The sequence below is a fragment of the Aegilops tauschii genome, chromosome 3 (genome assembly GCF_002575655.3).
Source record: "Aegilops tauschii subsp. strangulata cultivar AL8/78 chromosome 3, Aet v6.0, whole genome shotgun sequence".
NCBI classification, from domain to species: Eukaryota; Viridiplantae; Streptophyta; class Magnoliopsida; order Poales; family Poaceae; genus Aegilops; species Aegilops tauschii.
In genome coordinates this window covers 563,799,942-563,817,596 of record NC_053037.3, presented here as the reverse complement: position 1 = coordinate 563,817,596, position 17,655 = coordinate 563,799,942, and the positions used below count along the sequence as shown (strand labels likewise).

The following is a 17,655-nucleotide window of genomic DNA, read 5'->3' as shown; positions in this document are numbered from 1 at the left end:
CTAAGTTCATGATAATTAAGTTCATCTAATCAAATTATTCAATGAACTCCCACTCAGATAGACATCCCTCTAATCATCTAAGTGAAACATGATCCGAGTCAACTAGGTCGTGTCCGATCATCACGTGAGACGGACTAGTCAACATCGGTGAACATCTTCATGTTGGTCGTATCTTCTATACGACTCATGCTCGACCTTTCGGTCTTCCGTGTTCCGAGGCCATGTCTGTACATGCTAGGCTCGTCAAGTCAACCTAAGTGTATTGCGTGTGTAAATCTGGCTTACACCCGTTGTATTCGAACGTTAGAATCTATCACACCCGATCATCACGTGGTGCTTCGAAACAACGAACCTTCGCAACGGTGCACAGTTAGGGGGAACACTTTCTTGAAATTATTGCGAGGGATCATCTTATTTAAGCTACCGTCGTTCTAAGCAAATAAGATGTAAAACATGATAAACATCACATGAAATCAAATAGTGACATGATATGGCCAATATCATTTTCCTCCTTTTGATCTTGATCTTCGGGGCGCCATGATCATCTTCGTCACCGGCATGACACCATGATCTCCATCATCATGATCTCCATCATCGTGTCTTGATGAAGTTGTCACGCCAACGATTACTTCTACTTCTATGGCTAACGTGTTTAGCAATAAAGTAAAGTAATTTACATGGCGTTGTTCAATGACACGCAGGTCATACAAAAATAAAGACAACTCCTATGGCTCCTGCCGGTTGTCATACTCATCGACATGCAAGTCGTGATTCCTATTACAAGAACATGATCAATCTCATACATCACATATATTCCATTCATCACATCCTTTTGGCCATATCACATCACAAGGCATATGCTGCAAAAACAAGTTAGACGTCCTCTAATTGTTGTTGCAAGTTTTTACGTGGCTGCTATAGGTTTCTTAGCAAGAACGTTTCTTACCTACACCAAAACCACAACGTGATATGCCAATTTCTATTTACCCTTCATAAGGACCCTTTTCATCGAATCCGTTCTGACTAAAGTGGGAGAGACAGACACCCGCTAGCCACCTTATGCAACTAGTGCATGTCAGTCGGTGGAACCTGTCTCACGTAAGCGTACGTGTAAGGTCGGTCTGGGCCGCTTCATCCCACGATGCCGCCGAAACAAGATAAGACTAGTAGTGGCAAGAAAATTGACAACATCTACGCCCACAACAAGTTTGTGTTCCACTCGTGCATAGAAACTACGCATAGACCTAGCTCATGATGCCACTGTTGGGGATCGTTGCAGAAATTAAAAAAATTCTACGCATCACCAAGATCAATCTATGGAGTCATCTAGCAACGAGAGAGAGGAGTGCATCTACATACCCTTGTAGATCGCGAGCGGAAGCGTTCAAGTGAACGGGGTTGATGGAGTCGTACTCGTCGTGATCCAAATCACCGATGACCGAGCGCCGAACGGACGGCACATCCGCGTTCAACACACGTACGGTTGGGGAAGATGTCTCCTCCTTCTTGATCCAGCAAGGGGGAATGAGAGGTTGATGGAGATCCAGCAGCACGACGGCGTGGCGGTGGAAGTAGCGGGGATCTCGGCAGGGCTTCGCCAAGCACAGCGAGAGGGAGAGGTGTCACGGGAGGGAGAGGGAGGCGCCAGGGGCTTGGGTGCTGCTGCCCTCCCTCCCCCCTCTTTATATAGGGGTCCAGGGAGGGTGCCGGCCCCCTGAGATCCCATCTCAAGGGGGGCGGCGGCCAAGGGGGGGGGACTTGCCCCCCAAGTCAAGTGGGGCGCCCCCCCCCACCCCTAGGGTTTCCAACCCTAGGTGCAGGGGAGGCCCAAGGGGGGCGCACCAGCCCACCAGGGGCTGGTTCCCTTCCCCACTTCAGCCCATGGGGCCCTCCGGGATAGGTGGCCCCACCCGATGGACCCCCGGGACCCTTCCGGTGGTCCCGGTACAATATCGGTGACCCCCGAAACTTTCCCGGTGGCCGAAACTGGACTTCCTATATACAAATCTTCACCTCCGGACCATTCCGGAACTCCTCGTGACGTCCGGGATCTTATCTGGGACTCCGAACAACTTTCGGGTTACCGCATACTAGTATCTCTACAACCCTAGCGTCACCGAACCTTAAGTGTGTAGACCCTACGGGTTCGGGAGACATGCAGACATGACCGAGATGACTCGCCGGTCAATAACCAACAGTGGGATCTGGATACCCATGTTGGCTCCCACATGTTCCACGATGATCTCATCGGATGAATCACGATGTCGAGGATTCAATCAATCCCGTATACAATTCCCTTTGTCAATCGGTACGTTACTTGCCCGAGGTTCGATCGTCGGTATCCCAATACCTTGTTCAATCTCGTTACCGGCAAGTCACTTTACTCGTACCGTAATGCATGATCTCGTGACCAAACACTTGGTCACATTGAGCTCATTATGATGATGCATTACCGAGTGGGCCCAGAGATACCTCTCCGTCATACGGAGTGACAAATCCCAGTCTCGATTCGTGCCAACCCAACAGACACTTTCGGAGATACCCGTAGTGCACCTTTATAGCCACCCGGTTACGTTGTGACGTTTGGCACACCCAAAGCACTCCTATGGTATCTGGGAGTTGCACAATATCATGGTCTAAGGAAATGATACTTGACATTTGGAAAAGCTCTAGCAAACGAACTACACGATCTTGTGCTATGCTTAGGATTGGGTCTTGTCCATCACATCATTCTCCTAATGATGTGATCCCGTTATCAATGACATCCAATGTCCATAGTCAGGAAACCATGACTATCTGTTGATCAACGAGCTAGTCAACTAGAGGCTCACTAGGGACATGTTGTGGTCTATGTATTCACACATGTATTACGATTTCTGGATAACACAATTATAGCATGAACAATAGACAATTATCATGAACAAGGAAATATAATAATAACCATTTTATTATTGCCTCTAGGGCATATTTCCAACACCTGGAACAAGAACGACTGTTGTTCCCGGAACAAGTTCAGAACTCACTACAAATGTATACTCGGAATACCATCCGAGGCTTATATGTACCTCCCCTATCATCAACTGTTGTTCTCGAAACAAGTTCAGAAGTCACCACAAATATCTACCCCGAACACCATTGAGCCGGATATGTACCTGGAGTAATAACGACTTCTGTTCGCGGAACAAGTTCAAAACCTAAATCGGATTTTTTAGTCTACAACAGGATTATGCGTTTTAACTGGAAGATTGTACTTCATCCAAAAAGTAGTAAATTTTAGGTTTTATCTGTCTTTCTTTATGTCTAATTTAAGTAAACTATTGTCGTGTAATTGGTTGCCTCACATATTGGTGTGAACTTGACTTCCCACATTGACTTGACTTCCCAAATGTTGTGAGTTCTAAACTTGTTCCAGGAACACACAGTTGCTTTTGTTTCAGGTACACATTTTGTGGTGAGTTGTGAACTTGTTCCGGGAACAACAGTCATTCTTGGTCCAGGTACATATAAACATCGGATGTTGTTCAGGGTATTTATTTGTGATGAGTTATGAACTTCTTGCAGGTACATATAAGCCTCATATGGTGTTCCCGGTACACATTTACAGTGAGTTCTGAACTTGATCCAGGAACACATGGTAGTTCATGTTCCCCAGTACGTATAAGCCTTAGATGGTGTTCGGGGTACATATTTGTAGTGAGTTATGTACTTGTTCTGAGAACAATAGTCGTTCTTGTTCCATGTACATATAAGCTTCGGATGGTGTTTTGGTTACACATTTATGGTGAGTTCAGAACTTGTTCCCGGAACACATAGTCGTTCTTGTTCGAGGTACATATAACCCCCGATGGTGTTCTAGGTACACATTTGTGGTGAACAACAGTCGTTCTTGTTCCATGTACATATAAGACTCGGATGGTGGTTGAGGTATTTATTTTTGGTGAGTTCTGAACTTGTTCCAAGAACAACAGTCGTTCTGGTTTCAGGTACATATAAGACTTGGATGGTGTTCCTGATAGATATTTATGGTGAGTTCGAAACTTGTTCCTGAATCACACGGTCGTTCTTGTTCCAGTTTCATATAAGCCTGACATGATGTTCCAGGTATATATAGCCCTCAAATGATGTTCTGGGTATATATAAGCCCCATATGATGTTCATAACTCATCAGAAATGTGTACCCGGAACATCATCCGGGGATTGTATGTTTCTGAAACAAGCACGACTGTGTGTTCCTGGAACAAGTTCAGAACTCACCACAAATGTCTAACAAGAACAATATCTGAGGATTATATGTACATGAAACAAGAACAGCTATTGTTCTTGGAACAAGTTTAGAACTTACCACAAATATATACCCCGAACACATTCCGAAGCTTATATGTACGTGGAACAAGAACGACTGTTGTTCCCAGAACAAGTTCAGAATTTGCCACAAATGTGTAATCGGAACACCATCAGGCTTATATGTAGCCGGAATAAGAATGACTATGTTCTCCTGGAACAAGTTCAAAACTCACCAAAAATATGTACCTGGAACACAATCCGAGGCTTATATGTACCTGGAACAAGAACGAAATGTTGCTCTCGCAATAAGTTTAGAACTCACCACAAATATGTATCCTGAACACCATCTAAGGCTTATCTGCACCTGGAACAAGAACAATTGTGTGTTCCCCGAACAAGTTCAGAACTCACGAAAAAAATGTACTGGGAACATCATCCAAGGCTTAGTATGTACCTGGAACAAGAATGACTTTTGTTCTTAGAACAAGTTCATAACTCACCATAAATAAATACCCCTAACAACATCCGAGGCTTATATGTACCAGGAACAAGAGCGACTGTTGTTTCCGGAACAAGTTCATAACTCACCACAAATGTGTACTCGAAACACCATCCGAGGCTTATATATACCTCCTCTATCATCAACTGTCGTTCTCGGAACAAGTTCAGAGTTCACCACAAATATGTACTCCGAACACCATTGAGCCGGATATGCACCTGGAGTAAGAATGATGTTTGTTCATGGAACGAGTTCAGAATCTAAATCAGAGTTTTGAATCTACAACAGGATTACGTGTTTTAACTGGAAGATTGTACACCGCGGCCATAACTTGTACCCGGAACACCTACTGGCGCAGTCTAATTATGTTGTACCGGGAATACCTGCATCGGCATATGTAGCAGGTACAAGTGCTAAGAGCATCTACAAGCCATGAACAACAAATTCGGGCCCTCAAGCGCCGCGGACGCGCCCGGGACATCACGGACACAACTTGCCCTAGGAAGATCTCCTAGTGTCATTCTAATCATGTTGTACCAGGAATACCTGCACGCTCATATGTACCTGTTACAAGTGCTAAGAACGTAAAAAACCACAAACAACAAATTTGGGCTCTCAAACGCCCGCGAGCGCGCTAGGGCTCAACACGATTATAACTTGTACCTGAAACACATACTGACATGGTCTAATCATCATGTTGTATCAGGTACACCTACCCGGTCATATATATGTACCCGGTACAAGTGTCAAGAGCATCTACAAGCCACGGAAATCAAATGTGTGGGGACGCGCCTGGGCACAATGAGCAAAAGACGTGTAATCACGTCGATGCATGCGACATGCTGGGCGGCTTACTGGCGTTATAGATTTATGAGCAAGCATCCAATAAATACGGCTTGAGCTGGAGGTCGAAGCCGACAGGGACTCAGGGAGCAGAGCACGCCACCATCACAGCCGGCTTGCACGCCTCTGTCGCAGCTCCGCTTCACACAGAATACAGTTGCTCGTCAGGTCACATCAGGCCAGTCAGAGTCAAGGCCGCTCTGCCCATAGCAGCACACTGTTTCACGCCTGCCGAGCGTTGAGTCATAAGAAAATTCATAAACACGCATGATCACTACCCGGTAAAGGTAATATTAAGCGTTTTCTCCCCCGCAAACAAAATAAATAAGCGTTTTTTTTATTCTGAACATTTTGTTGGATAAACACTTAATCCCTTTGTATAAGCGTTTTTTTATGTCCGCCTAATCCCTGTAACCGCGAAGACAATACAACATAAACACCACTGAGTGACGAAAAGACAATGTATATCTGGGAAAGCCCATTGCATATATCATACATAACACATCTGACGCGTGATCAACTGATCATGCCATCTAAACAAAATGACACAAAAGATGTTCGTCGAAGAGGTGCTAACAGGAACGTCCCAAAACAAAGATCACCTGGTATAGTCATGCTTAACAAAATCGGAAACATGATCACCGAAAATTAGAAGATTGGAACCACAACTGGTCAAGTGAGGAACATTACATCTCTCTAACCTTGCATTTCTTCCTGTTGTCTCCTAGATTCTTGCACCTACCACACTTGATTTGCTTACCTGATGCGGTTTCCAACTCATTGGACTGCCCTCTGTTCAAATGCTCACTCATGATTGACGACTGTGCGTTCCCGTTAGCATACAGGCTTGAAACTACTTTGTGCTTCTGCTTGAACACATTAAGCTCATTTTGCTTAGCGTTGCCCCCGCCGTCCAGTACGAGCTCGGTTCCTGGTTCAACGGATAGTTATGACAACAAAAAAGAAAAAAACATCAGGACAACGAGCTAGATTGTATCAGAAGGAAGCGAATCTTGCAATCACGCATACGCCCGGTGGAACAGAACTGAATAAGTATTGTGCCATACATACGCCTTGACAGTCTGAATCCTAACTAATACAATCCGCTAATTTTTGGGACACTTGAACGCAGACTTGAATGGAGGACGGCTTCCCGGCTGCAAACCTGCGTTTCCAACATTCAGGCATGGACCAGACTTTGAGTTGCCGTGGCCGAAGATGCATGCAAAATCAGATCGGTGGAGCTACCGTCTACCACTCCAGATCAGGAAATGGGGGGCGGGGAATCAGACCGATAAAAGAGCTTAGGTGAGAAACGAGGTCTATTGCAACTGGATTCGATAAAGTATATCGACACTAACCTCAAGCTTGCCTCCAAATCCAGATCGGTGGTGATTGACGCTAGAGGTCGATACCATGAGCGGCTGCAGGCTCCTCTATTCCTTCCATCGGCGATGCATGCCCGTGGTGGAGTTCGACGGGTCCAGCAACCATGTCATCTCAGGTGGTCTAGCGGAATCCATGGTCAGCTACGACGGATCTGTGCGGTTCTGTGTGAGGAGGGGGCGAGGGTGGTGAATGTGGTTGAGGGCGACGGCGGGCTACAAGGGCCGACCGGTGTATCTCTTTTCTTGATAGCAAGCTGACATGTCAATCCAGATGTAGACAAGCACGGTGTGGATTCTTCCCTACGATAAACAGTGCGAGCTGCTAAGTAGTCATTATGATATACGACTTCTAATCCAAGTCAGTTTTGTACCCCTACCCCAAGTCGGTTTGTACCCTCTTATATACTCTTGTATGCCGCACCAAATCAATCAATAAGCAATAGTTTTATTCAGCTTTCATGGTATCAGATACCGGTCCCAGGATTTAGGGTATGGCTCCGCCAACGCCACCGCCGCCGCCGCCGCCGCCGCCCGGCTACTTCGAGCGCCGGGCCGCACTCATCGCCAAGGCTGCCAACGCCGCGGCCGCTTCTCTCTCGGCCCTCACCATATCTCCACAAAACTACCCTGCACCCATCCTCGCCGCACCAATATCTCTTGCTGACACAATCTCCGACGTCAGCCCCTACATCCCCATAGTTCTTGATCTCGCCGCCCACAACTACTATCATTGGAGACATCTCTTCGATCTCCACCTCGGCCGCTGCAACCTACGCTCGCATGTCGCCGCCAACTGTCTTCCCCGCCCCGACGATCCGCAATGGTTGAAAGACGATCTCGCGATCGTCCAGTGGTTCTACACCCGCATCACCACCAAGATCTTCAACATGCTCGATCACGACGGCGCCACCGCTGCCAACATCTGGCACTCCCTCCGTCAGCTCTTCCAAAGCAACACCGACGCTCGGAAAAACGCACTCCACACCGAGCTTCGCAATATGGTGCAAGGAGATGCCCCGGTGAACCTGTTCTGCCAGCGCGTTAAGACCATTGGTGATGAGCTCCGCGAACTCGGCGATACAGTTAGCGACTCACAGCTAATCAATATCGTCGTCGTCGGCCTCAGCGAAGACTTTGACAAGAAAGCCTCGTTCATACCGATGATACGGCCCCCTCCTACCTTCGCTGAAGTTCGTTCCTTGCTACAACTCGCGGCGGAAACACAAGCTCGCAAGGACTCTCGCCCCAAGGTCTTTCATGCTGCGGCTCGTCCTCCTCTGTCGTCTCCACCAGCGCCGCCTTCCATGCCGGCTCCTGCCGCCGGGCCGTCCGCATCATCATCTGTTCAACCGCCCCCAGGCTGGCGTCCTAGTCCGAACTACCGCGGCAAAAACCCTATCTACAGGCCGCCATCGACTCGTTCAGTTCCGCCTACGACATCACCAGCACCGAGTCCTGCACCACCCACCAGTGCTCCATCTGCGGTTGCATGGCGGCCTCCTCATGATCCTTGGACGGGGCTTGTTCAAGCATGGCCCATGCCCTGGTCCGCTCCGTCCACCCTCGGTGCTCCGCCGGCATACTCAGGTGCCTGGCAACCCGGCCTTCGGCCGCCTACTGGTGCTCTCGGGGTTCTCAACCCCCGACAGCCGGCCAATGCCTATCACGCCGCCCCGACGTATGCTCCTTATGGTCATTACACCACCGACGGCGGCGCCTACTACACACCTCAGCCGGCCCTGCTCCCGACGCCACCCCCACCACAGCCGGTCAATGCCTACTACACTCCCCAGCCGGCCCTATTGCCTTCACCATCGTATCCGCCGGCATTGCTTCCGACGCCACCCTCACCTGCGACGCCGAGCTGGGATCAAGCTGCCTTTCTCCAGGCCATGAATAACTTTGCTGCACAAGGAAACTCAGGTACGGATTGGATCTTTGATTCAGGGGCCTCTAGTCATATGTCTGCATCTAGTAATTGGTTATCTTCTTGCACTAAATCTCCTTTCCCTTCCATTATCCTTGGAGATGGATCATCTATTCCTATATATTGTGTTGGTCAGGCTCAACTTCCCTCTTCCACCAAACCTCTTTTACTTCGCGATGTTCTAGTTGCACCCGCCCTCATTAAAAATCTTATCTCTGTTCGCCAATTTACTTGCGACAATCTAGTTTCGGCTGAATTTGACCCTTTTGGTTTATCTGTGAAGGATTACCTGACCAAGGCCGAGATCGCTCGCTTCAATAGCTCCGGTGATCTTTATTCTCTTAATGGAGTTCCTGCCGCCACCCCTCCAACATCCATGCTGGCCTCCGTCGATCTCTGGCATCGTCGCCTGGGCCATCCCAACCCCGCTGTCTTAGCTTCTATGCTTAGTGAATTTACCATACCATGTAATAGGGACTCTCATAATTCTGTGTTTTGCGAGTCTTGTCAATTAGGCAAACATGTGCGTCTTCCCTTTAGCTCCTCTAGTTCTTGTAGCACTTATCCCTTTGAATTAATACATTGTGATTTATGGACCTCTCCCATTGCAAGTGTTTCGGGTTTTAAATACTACCTTGTTATCCTAGATGATTTCACCCACTTTGTCTGGACTTTTCCTCTACGCAACAAATCCGAGGTCCATTCTCTTTTCCTTAATTTTCAACGCTATGTGTCTGTTCACTTCTTCCTCCCAATTCGCTTTATCCAATGTGACAATTGTCGCGAGTTTGATAACATTAAAAATCGTACTTTCTTCTTACAACATGGCATCCTGCTTAGGTTCTCATGTCCCTAGACCTCCCCTCAAAATGGTAAAGCAGAACGCTCTCTTCGCACCCTCAATGATATAGTTCGCACTCTCCTCATTCAATCATCTATGCCTCCCAAGTTTTGGGCTGAAGCCCTACACATGGCCACCTTCCTTCTAAATATTCGACCTTATAAAACTAAACCCAACACTACTCCCTATTATTCCCTCTTTCTTTCCCACCCCGACTACTCCGCGGTTCGTGTTTTCGGCTGTCTCTGTTTTCCCAATGCCTACGCCACTTCTGCAAATAAATTGTCACCACGCTCTATCCCATGTGCTTTTCTCGGCTTCTCTGACGAGCACAAAGGTATCGCTGTCTCGACCTTCACACCGGACACGTTCATGTCTCTCGTCATGTCACGTTTGCTGAGCACATTTTTCCTTTCTCACAACGCACTACTACACCATCCAACACCCCTAGCTCCGCAAACACCCCCTCTCCTCGTCCTTTCCAACTATATACTCCCCTACCTGCCGAACACAACTTCTCACCACCACCATTAACACCCACCATAGCCAATCCCAACCATACACTCACCCCACCCGAGACGTCCCCAACACCCCCGACCCCTGCTCCCTCCCCAACACCCCCGGCCCCTACTCCCACTCCACCACCCAGCCCTGCTCCCACACCACCACCCAGCCCTACTCCTTCGTCCGACTCTTCCGCTGCGCCGGACTCACCAGTACCCACCTTACCCCCTCGTGCTATTCCTACAGCAGCCCCGATTAATGATCATCGCATGCGTACTAGGGCCAAATCAGGATTTCATCAACCCCAAGATCGCCTAAACCTTCATACCTTCGTATCTCTCACTTCTCTTCCAAAGAATTACAAAACTGCTCTACTTGATCCCAATTGGGCCGCTGCCATGCAAGAAGAATATAATGCTTTACTTCAAAACAACACCTGGCAACTTGTTCCTCGTCCTCCCAATACAAATATTGTTTCTGGCAAATGGATTTTTCGCCAAAAGTTCCACTCCGATGGGAGCCTCTCACGATATAAAGCCAGGTGGGTTTGTCGTGGCTTTTCTCAGCAACAAGGAATTGATTACGAAGAAACCTTCTCTCCTGTTGTTAAACCCAGCACCATTCGCACCGTTCTTAGTGTTGTTGTCTCCTCTTCATGGCCCATTCACCAACTTGATGTTAAAAATGCTTTCCTCCATGGTTCCCTTCAGGAAACTGTCTACTGCCAGCAACCTCTGGGTTTTGAAAATCCATCCTTTCCAACTCATGTATGTCTTCTTCAGAAATCTCTCTACAGTCTTAAACAGGCCCCACGAGCTTGGTTTCAACGCTTCTCCTCCTTCATTCAAACAATAGGCTTCACTCCATCTCTCTCCGACACCTCTCTTTTTGTGTATCATCAAACTTCTGACACTGCCTATTTACTTCTCTATGAGGATGATATCATTCTTACCGCCTCCTCTCAAAAGTTCTTAGATCATATTGTCTCTCTTCTTCGATCTGAATTTTCTATGACTGACCTAGGACTCCTTCATCATTTCTTAGGCATTGCTGTTGTTCGAGATTCCTCCAGCCTTTTTCTTTCCCAACGCCAGTATATTCTTGATCTTCTTAATCGTGCTGGTATGCTTGACTGTCAATCATCTCGCACTCCTGTCGATACTAGTTTTAAACTTTCGGCTACCGGTGAACCCTTTTCCGATCCTACTCTCTATCGTAGCCTAACAGGTGCTCTCCAATATCTCACCATTACTCGTCCTGAAATCTCTTTTGCTGTTCAACAAGCATGTCTCTATATGCATGATCCCTGGGTTCCTCACTATAATCATGTTAAACGCATTCTTCGGTATTTAAAAGGAACTCTCAATCATGGTCTCCACCTCAATAATTCTTCTCCAAACTCGCTTACCGCATACTCTGATGCAGACTGGGCTGGTTGTCCTGACACTCGAAGGTCTACTTCCGGTTTTTGTGTTTTTCTTGGTAACAATTTGATTTATTGGTCTTCGAAAAGATAGGTTACAGTCTCACGTTCGTCGGTCGAGGCTGAGTATCGCGCTGTGGCACATGCCGTTGCAGATACAATCTGGATTCGGCAGTTACTCTCCGAGCTACACAGGCCTATTGAGCAGGCCACTATTGTCTACTGTGACAACATATCAACAGTCTACATGACCAGCAATCCAGTTCAACACCGACGCACAAAGCACATTGAGATTGATATTTATTTTGTTCGTGAAAAGGTTGCTCTTGGTCAGGTTCGGGTGCTTCATGTTCCCTCTACGGCTCAGTTTGCTGACATTTTCACCAAGGCACTGCCTACTAAGCCGTTTCAAGATATCTGTTTCAGTCTCAACGTCGTCGAGCCTGCCGTTGATACTGCGGGGGGATGTTAGAGTAGTCATTATGGTATACGACTTCTAATCCAAGTCAGTTTTGTACCCCTACCCCAAGTCGGTTTGTACCCTCTTATATACTCTTGTATGCCGCACCAAATCAATCAATAAGCAATAGTTTTATTCAGCTTTCACGAGCAGCTAGGCACCTAGGCCCAGTTTCCTTCCAAATATTTGCAGTCCGCGCTTAACGAATTCCTAGACCTGCTAATACAACTAGTGGTACAGGGCCTGGTCCAGATCTCGAGTTGTTGTTCTCTTGACAGACGGGGGTGATAACTGTTAGGAATAAGCAACTTATATTCCCATGAGGCCATAGGCCGATATATATACATGTACATGTGTGGAACATATGCAGGAAACCCCTTATACAATGGGATAAATACAAAGGAGTACATGACTTATATTATAACTCTAACACCCCCCCCCCCTCAAAGTTATGGTGGATGAACAACACTGAGTTTGGAGAGATAAAAGCCATGTTGTTCTCTAGTCTGGGCCTTCGTCAGGAAATCCGCCAACTGTAACTCGGAAGGCACATACAGAAGAGCAATAACCTGATCCTGCACACCAGCACGCACATAGAAAGCATCAACACCAATATGCTTGGTGAGCTCATGCTTCACAGGATCACGCGCAATGCTAATAGCACCTGTACTGTCAGACAAAAGCAGAGTCGGTGTAGTGACAGAAACACCAAAATCCTGAAGTAACCACCGTAACCAAGTCACCTCTGCCGTCAAAAGAGCCATGGCTCGCAACTCAGCCTCAGCACTCGAACGGGAAACTGCAATCTGTTTCTTCGTCTTCCAGTCAATGAGAGAACCGCCAAGAAAAGCACAGTAAGCAGAAAGGGAACGGCTATCAGAAGGATCACTAGCCCACGTAGCATCCGAATAGGCCTGAAGCTGTAAAGAACTGGAGCTAGAAAAGAATAGACGGTGAGAGATCGTGCCCCGAAGATATCAGAGAACACGAAGGAGATGACTATAGTGAACCGATGTGGGAGCAGAGACAAACTGACTCAGAATATGAACCGGATAAGAGATGTCCGGACGAGTGACAGCTAGATAGACAAGACTGCCAACGAGATGACGATAACGCGTCGGGTCAGGGAGAGGATCACCATCAGTAGCACGGAGGTGACACTACTAGAAAAAGGCTTACTAGTGGCGCACCAGTTTTGCCTACTAATGGCGCACTACTGGTGCGCCACTAGCACCACGCCACTAGAATATTTTAGTAATGGCGCACCACAGGTGCGCCATTAGTATCTGGTATACTAATGGCGCACCACGGGTGCGCCATTAGTATCCCACAGGTGCGTCATTAGTAACTGGTATACTAATGGCGCACCAGATGGAAGTGCGCCATTAGTAGCATTTTTTAAAAAAAAATCATTTTTTTCTTAATCTCAGGTCACTATTTCACATATGAGATATCCAACACCTATATATACAACAAGCATCCATATAACAATCATATCCAACACACAAGTTTCATCATATATACATACATAGCCAACACATAGTTCCATCGTTACATATTACAAAAGTTTCACATTGTTCATCCAACATCGTTATCCATCCAACACCATATTACAAAAGTTTCACATAGTTCAGTTCTCATTGTTCTTCTCCTTCTCCTTCCTCAGCCTGATGCGCCAAGAGCGGCGAGGCGGTGGAGGCAGCTGTGGGATGTAGTCTTCTACCACAATTGGCGTGGTCATGTCGCCCAGCTGTGGGATCGCCGGCGCCACCACCGGTGCGTGGTCATTGTCAGGCACCACCACCATCGCGAGGCCACCTTCAGGCAGGACGGGCACGACCATCGCTAGGTCATCCTCAGCCACCACCATCTCTTGCCCATGGTCAGCCAGCACCATCTCTTGCCCATGGTAAGCCACCACCATCTCTTGCCCATGGTCAGCCACCACCATCTCTTGCCCTTGGTCAGCCACCACCAGCGCTAGGTCATCCTCAGCCTGATGCCCATCGTCATCCTGCAGCGGCCCACTCTGCTCCTCTTCTCCCCCACTCTAGTCCGGATCATCCTTCTTGCTGTCTTTGCTGCTGCCAGAATCGCTGCTGCTTTCGCTAAAGCCAGAATCGCTGTTGCTTTTGCTACAACCATAATCGCTGCTGCTGCTCCCATTGCCTGTCCAAATGCAACAATGGTCGTTAACAATCGATGTGAGACAAAGCCAAATGTAGAGGAATAAGAAGAGGCAGAACGCACTGGCATCTTCGTCGTCAGTGTAGCGCATGCGACACATAGTCGTGTTGAAAACCTTCACGATGAGCATTGTGGCGTCATCGTCGTACCTGAAGAGAAGAAAGTACCTGGTCCGTAGGTCGTAGGCACTGTAGAACTTCTCCCAGCCACGGCACAGGTACATGTGGCCCTCCTCGATCACCAACTCCACGTCTCACAGCCTGCGAACCCCGCTGCCGGCCTGTCGGAGCTTCACATTATGTGGCGGATCTTCACCCAGCATGTTCATAAAAGTGTCAGGCAGCCTCTGCAATTTGGGACAAGGAGTGATGTAGCAAACAACAGAGTTATCATAATGAGATGGGTGAAGGGGAGATCTCTCGTTTTATATACCTGCCTCGTGGCTGATACTGAAGTCCCAAGTATGATACTGGAGAACTCGAAAGCATCTAACTCGTACTCCGGTGAGGCAGAGCGGCGGTGGCTGCTTCCCCCCATCTCTGATAAGCAGCAGAAGAGACCAATTAGTACCAGGATTATACATCGACTAATTATACATCTGACCCCATTTATAAAACATGTGATGTATTCCACAATACAAAGAACAACTACCATTAATAGGTTGTTGTTTAGAAGGTTTCCCACATGTGTATCAGAGAACAAACATATGATCTAAGGTGAAACAATAGTGCCATGGTTAGTGGTAATTGGTAAATGCTATTTCTTTCTTTAGTCGATTTCATTTGCCTTGGTCTGAGAAAAAAATGCTACAGTTAGGAAATGCAAACATCAGATTAGAAATTATGTAGAATAGATAATCAACTTTGCTGATTCCTAATAATAGACTTATTGATTGACATTTAGGATCAAAATGCAACCAATGAAAAAAGAAAACAGAGGATCAGAGACAAGCCATGTCTTGCATTGTTTCTATTTTTGTGTTTACGGAAGTACCTAATGGTATTTTTATGATGTTTTGCAGCTGGTGAAAACGTATGAAATTGCATTGTTTTGCAGCTGGTGAAAGAAGCACCTAATTGCATTAACACATGTCCAGTTCCAATAGAAATCTTGGGGTACATTCATGCTTGAGACCCATAACAGGAGCTTACTAGCATTATGCATGCATTAACACATGCATCAAGCACCAGCTGCATTGTTTTGCAGCTGGTGAAAGAAGCACCTAAACTACAATACCTTACATGTAAGCAGTGCAAAAGGAGATGAAGAAGATATCAGTTGCTAAACCCGACAGCAATTGTTACACCGCTTTAATATCTCTCAACACTTTCTAGTAGCAACTAACAACGTGTATCATCACATAAGGTTTGCCCTATTGAAGTTTTGCACGATTTGGAATATATAACAGTTAATGATGTAATATGGCAATGAAGCAATTGCATTCAAAAAACTAAGACATGTGGAAGAGTGGACATTGTACCTGTCAAGGGAGAGGATTGCTCTGCGACACCACCACTTCTCAAACTTGGCCTTCACAACACACTACATAGACAGATGTAAACTAAAATATGAATTCCTTTGCACTGGGATCATAAAACAAAATATTTAGAACTGAATCATATAGTAATTAATCACAATCTACAAGGCTGCTGCACTCTAATCTTTGCAAAAGAACAAAAAAATAACATTGTTTTAACCTAAACAGAAGTGCCAAATACTAAACAATGACCATTGTTGTTATACTAGTGAACTATCTGCTAGACATTCTACACCCATACTGAAAGCAATGTACGAGGCTACGAGCCTGGCTCAAGAAGGAATACTCCAATAGGCTATGCATTCCCAATGTTTGGTGTGTGACTGACTTTTGTGTACACTAGGCCATCACTGAATACACGAGTATGATATCCATATCAGAGGTTGATGAATACAGATGTTGTTATGTTGATTACATCTGCGTGTGTGCAAAGTGGTCATAGTGAATTAGAAAATAACAGAAACAGAGGACCCTCTTTTAAAGTGCTCGCAATTGTTTTTTAGTTTGATATGTCTTCACAATATGGGTGTGTGCATTTCTCAAATACAGAGGCCCTATGATCTTCTTAACTTATCTGAAAAATATTATTCGACATTTCAGGCCTTGGATTACTGTCAGCTACGAGATGAAGTTCGGAGAAAGGAGCTAAAACTTGACTCACCAAGTCTGCTCTATATTGTATCATACAGTTCATATTTTGTTTCTTCAGAAATTTCTGAAATTCAAAGTTACCCTCGAAGTGGTAGAGAATGGACAGAACTAGAGCATGGGCCATTGTCAGCTTCTGTGTTAGTACCTTGAGCCCTGGTCACCTTGAGCTTCTGTGTTATTACCTACGAGCTGCCACCTTTTTGGCGCACCAGGGAGCTGGAGTGGCTGGAGGTCGAGCTGGGCTGCTAGACGTCGACGGGGCGGATCTCGACTGCGAGGGAGTCAGTCCATGGTGATGGAGTCGGCGCTGGACAGGTGGGAGGGAATGGGGAATGGTGGAGAGAGGGAGGAAGGAGGAAGGAGGAGAGGTACCTGGTCGCCGGAGGGGTCGGGGTTGGGGTCGGCGAAGGGGTCGCGGTCGGGATCCGAGCTCTTCCGGGTCCTCGCTCGCCGCGGTCGAAGGAGAGCAGGGGCCGGTGGCGGAGCACGGCAGGGGCAGGCGGGATGGGCGCGTCGGGGCCGCGCTCGCCGGCGTGCAGGCTCGGCGGACGGAGGGGGCGGAGCAAGGGGGCGGCGGCGTACGGTTGGGGTCGAGGAGTGGGGGATCTGGCGAGCGAGGGAGGGAGGGAGGCGACAGTGCGAGGGGAACAAGTATAAAAATTCTAATGGCGCACCTCCCCCTGGTGCGCCATAAGTACGTCGATTCTAATGGCGCACCTCCCCCTGGTGCGCCATTAGAATTTTGTTTTACTTACTGCCCGACTGGTCAGGTTATATCCCACCTAACCCTACCTCCATCAGAACACGCCCACTAGCCCGACTGGTCAGCACGCAGCACACACACTAGGAGGTCCTGGGTTCGATTCCTAGGCTTCCCAATTTTTTTATGCATTTAAAATGCTGTTTGATATTTATTTGTGTTTAAATATGTTCAAACTTGTTTAAATCATAACAGTAATATTTTTTTATAAAAACAGTAATAATTTTTATAAAAAATGCATTTAAAATGCTGTTTGATATTTATTTGTGTTTAAATATGTTGAAACTTGTTTAAATCATAACAGTAATATTTTTTTATAAAAACAGTAATAATTTTTATAAAAACAGGGTG

General features: G+C 46.9%; 2 long non-coding RNA genes across 2 annotated transcripts in view; both read right to left on the bottom strand.

The window, feature by feature from the left end:
• LOC141042516 (uncharacterized) overlaps positions 1-17,655 on the bottom strand; it is a 40,063-nt gene that overhangs the window by 16,508 nt on the left and 5,900 nt on the right. The gene's annotated exons all lie outside the window — the stretch shown is intronic.
• On the bottom strand, positions 6,074-7,333 carry LOC120976981 (uncharacterized). The gene is made up of 2 exons (XR_005773767.2): positions 6,988-7,333; positions 6,074-6,557 (listed from the first exon to the last, which is right to left on the bottom strand). It is a non-coding gene; the product is annotated as an uncharacterized lncRNA (long non-coding RNA).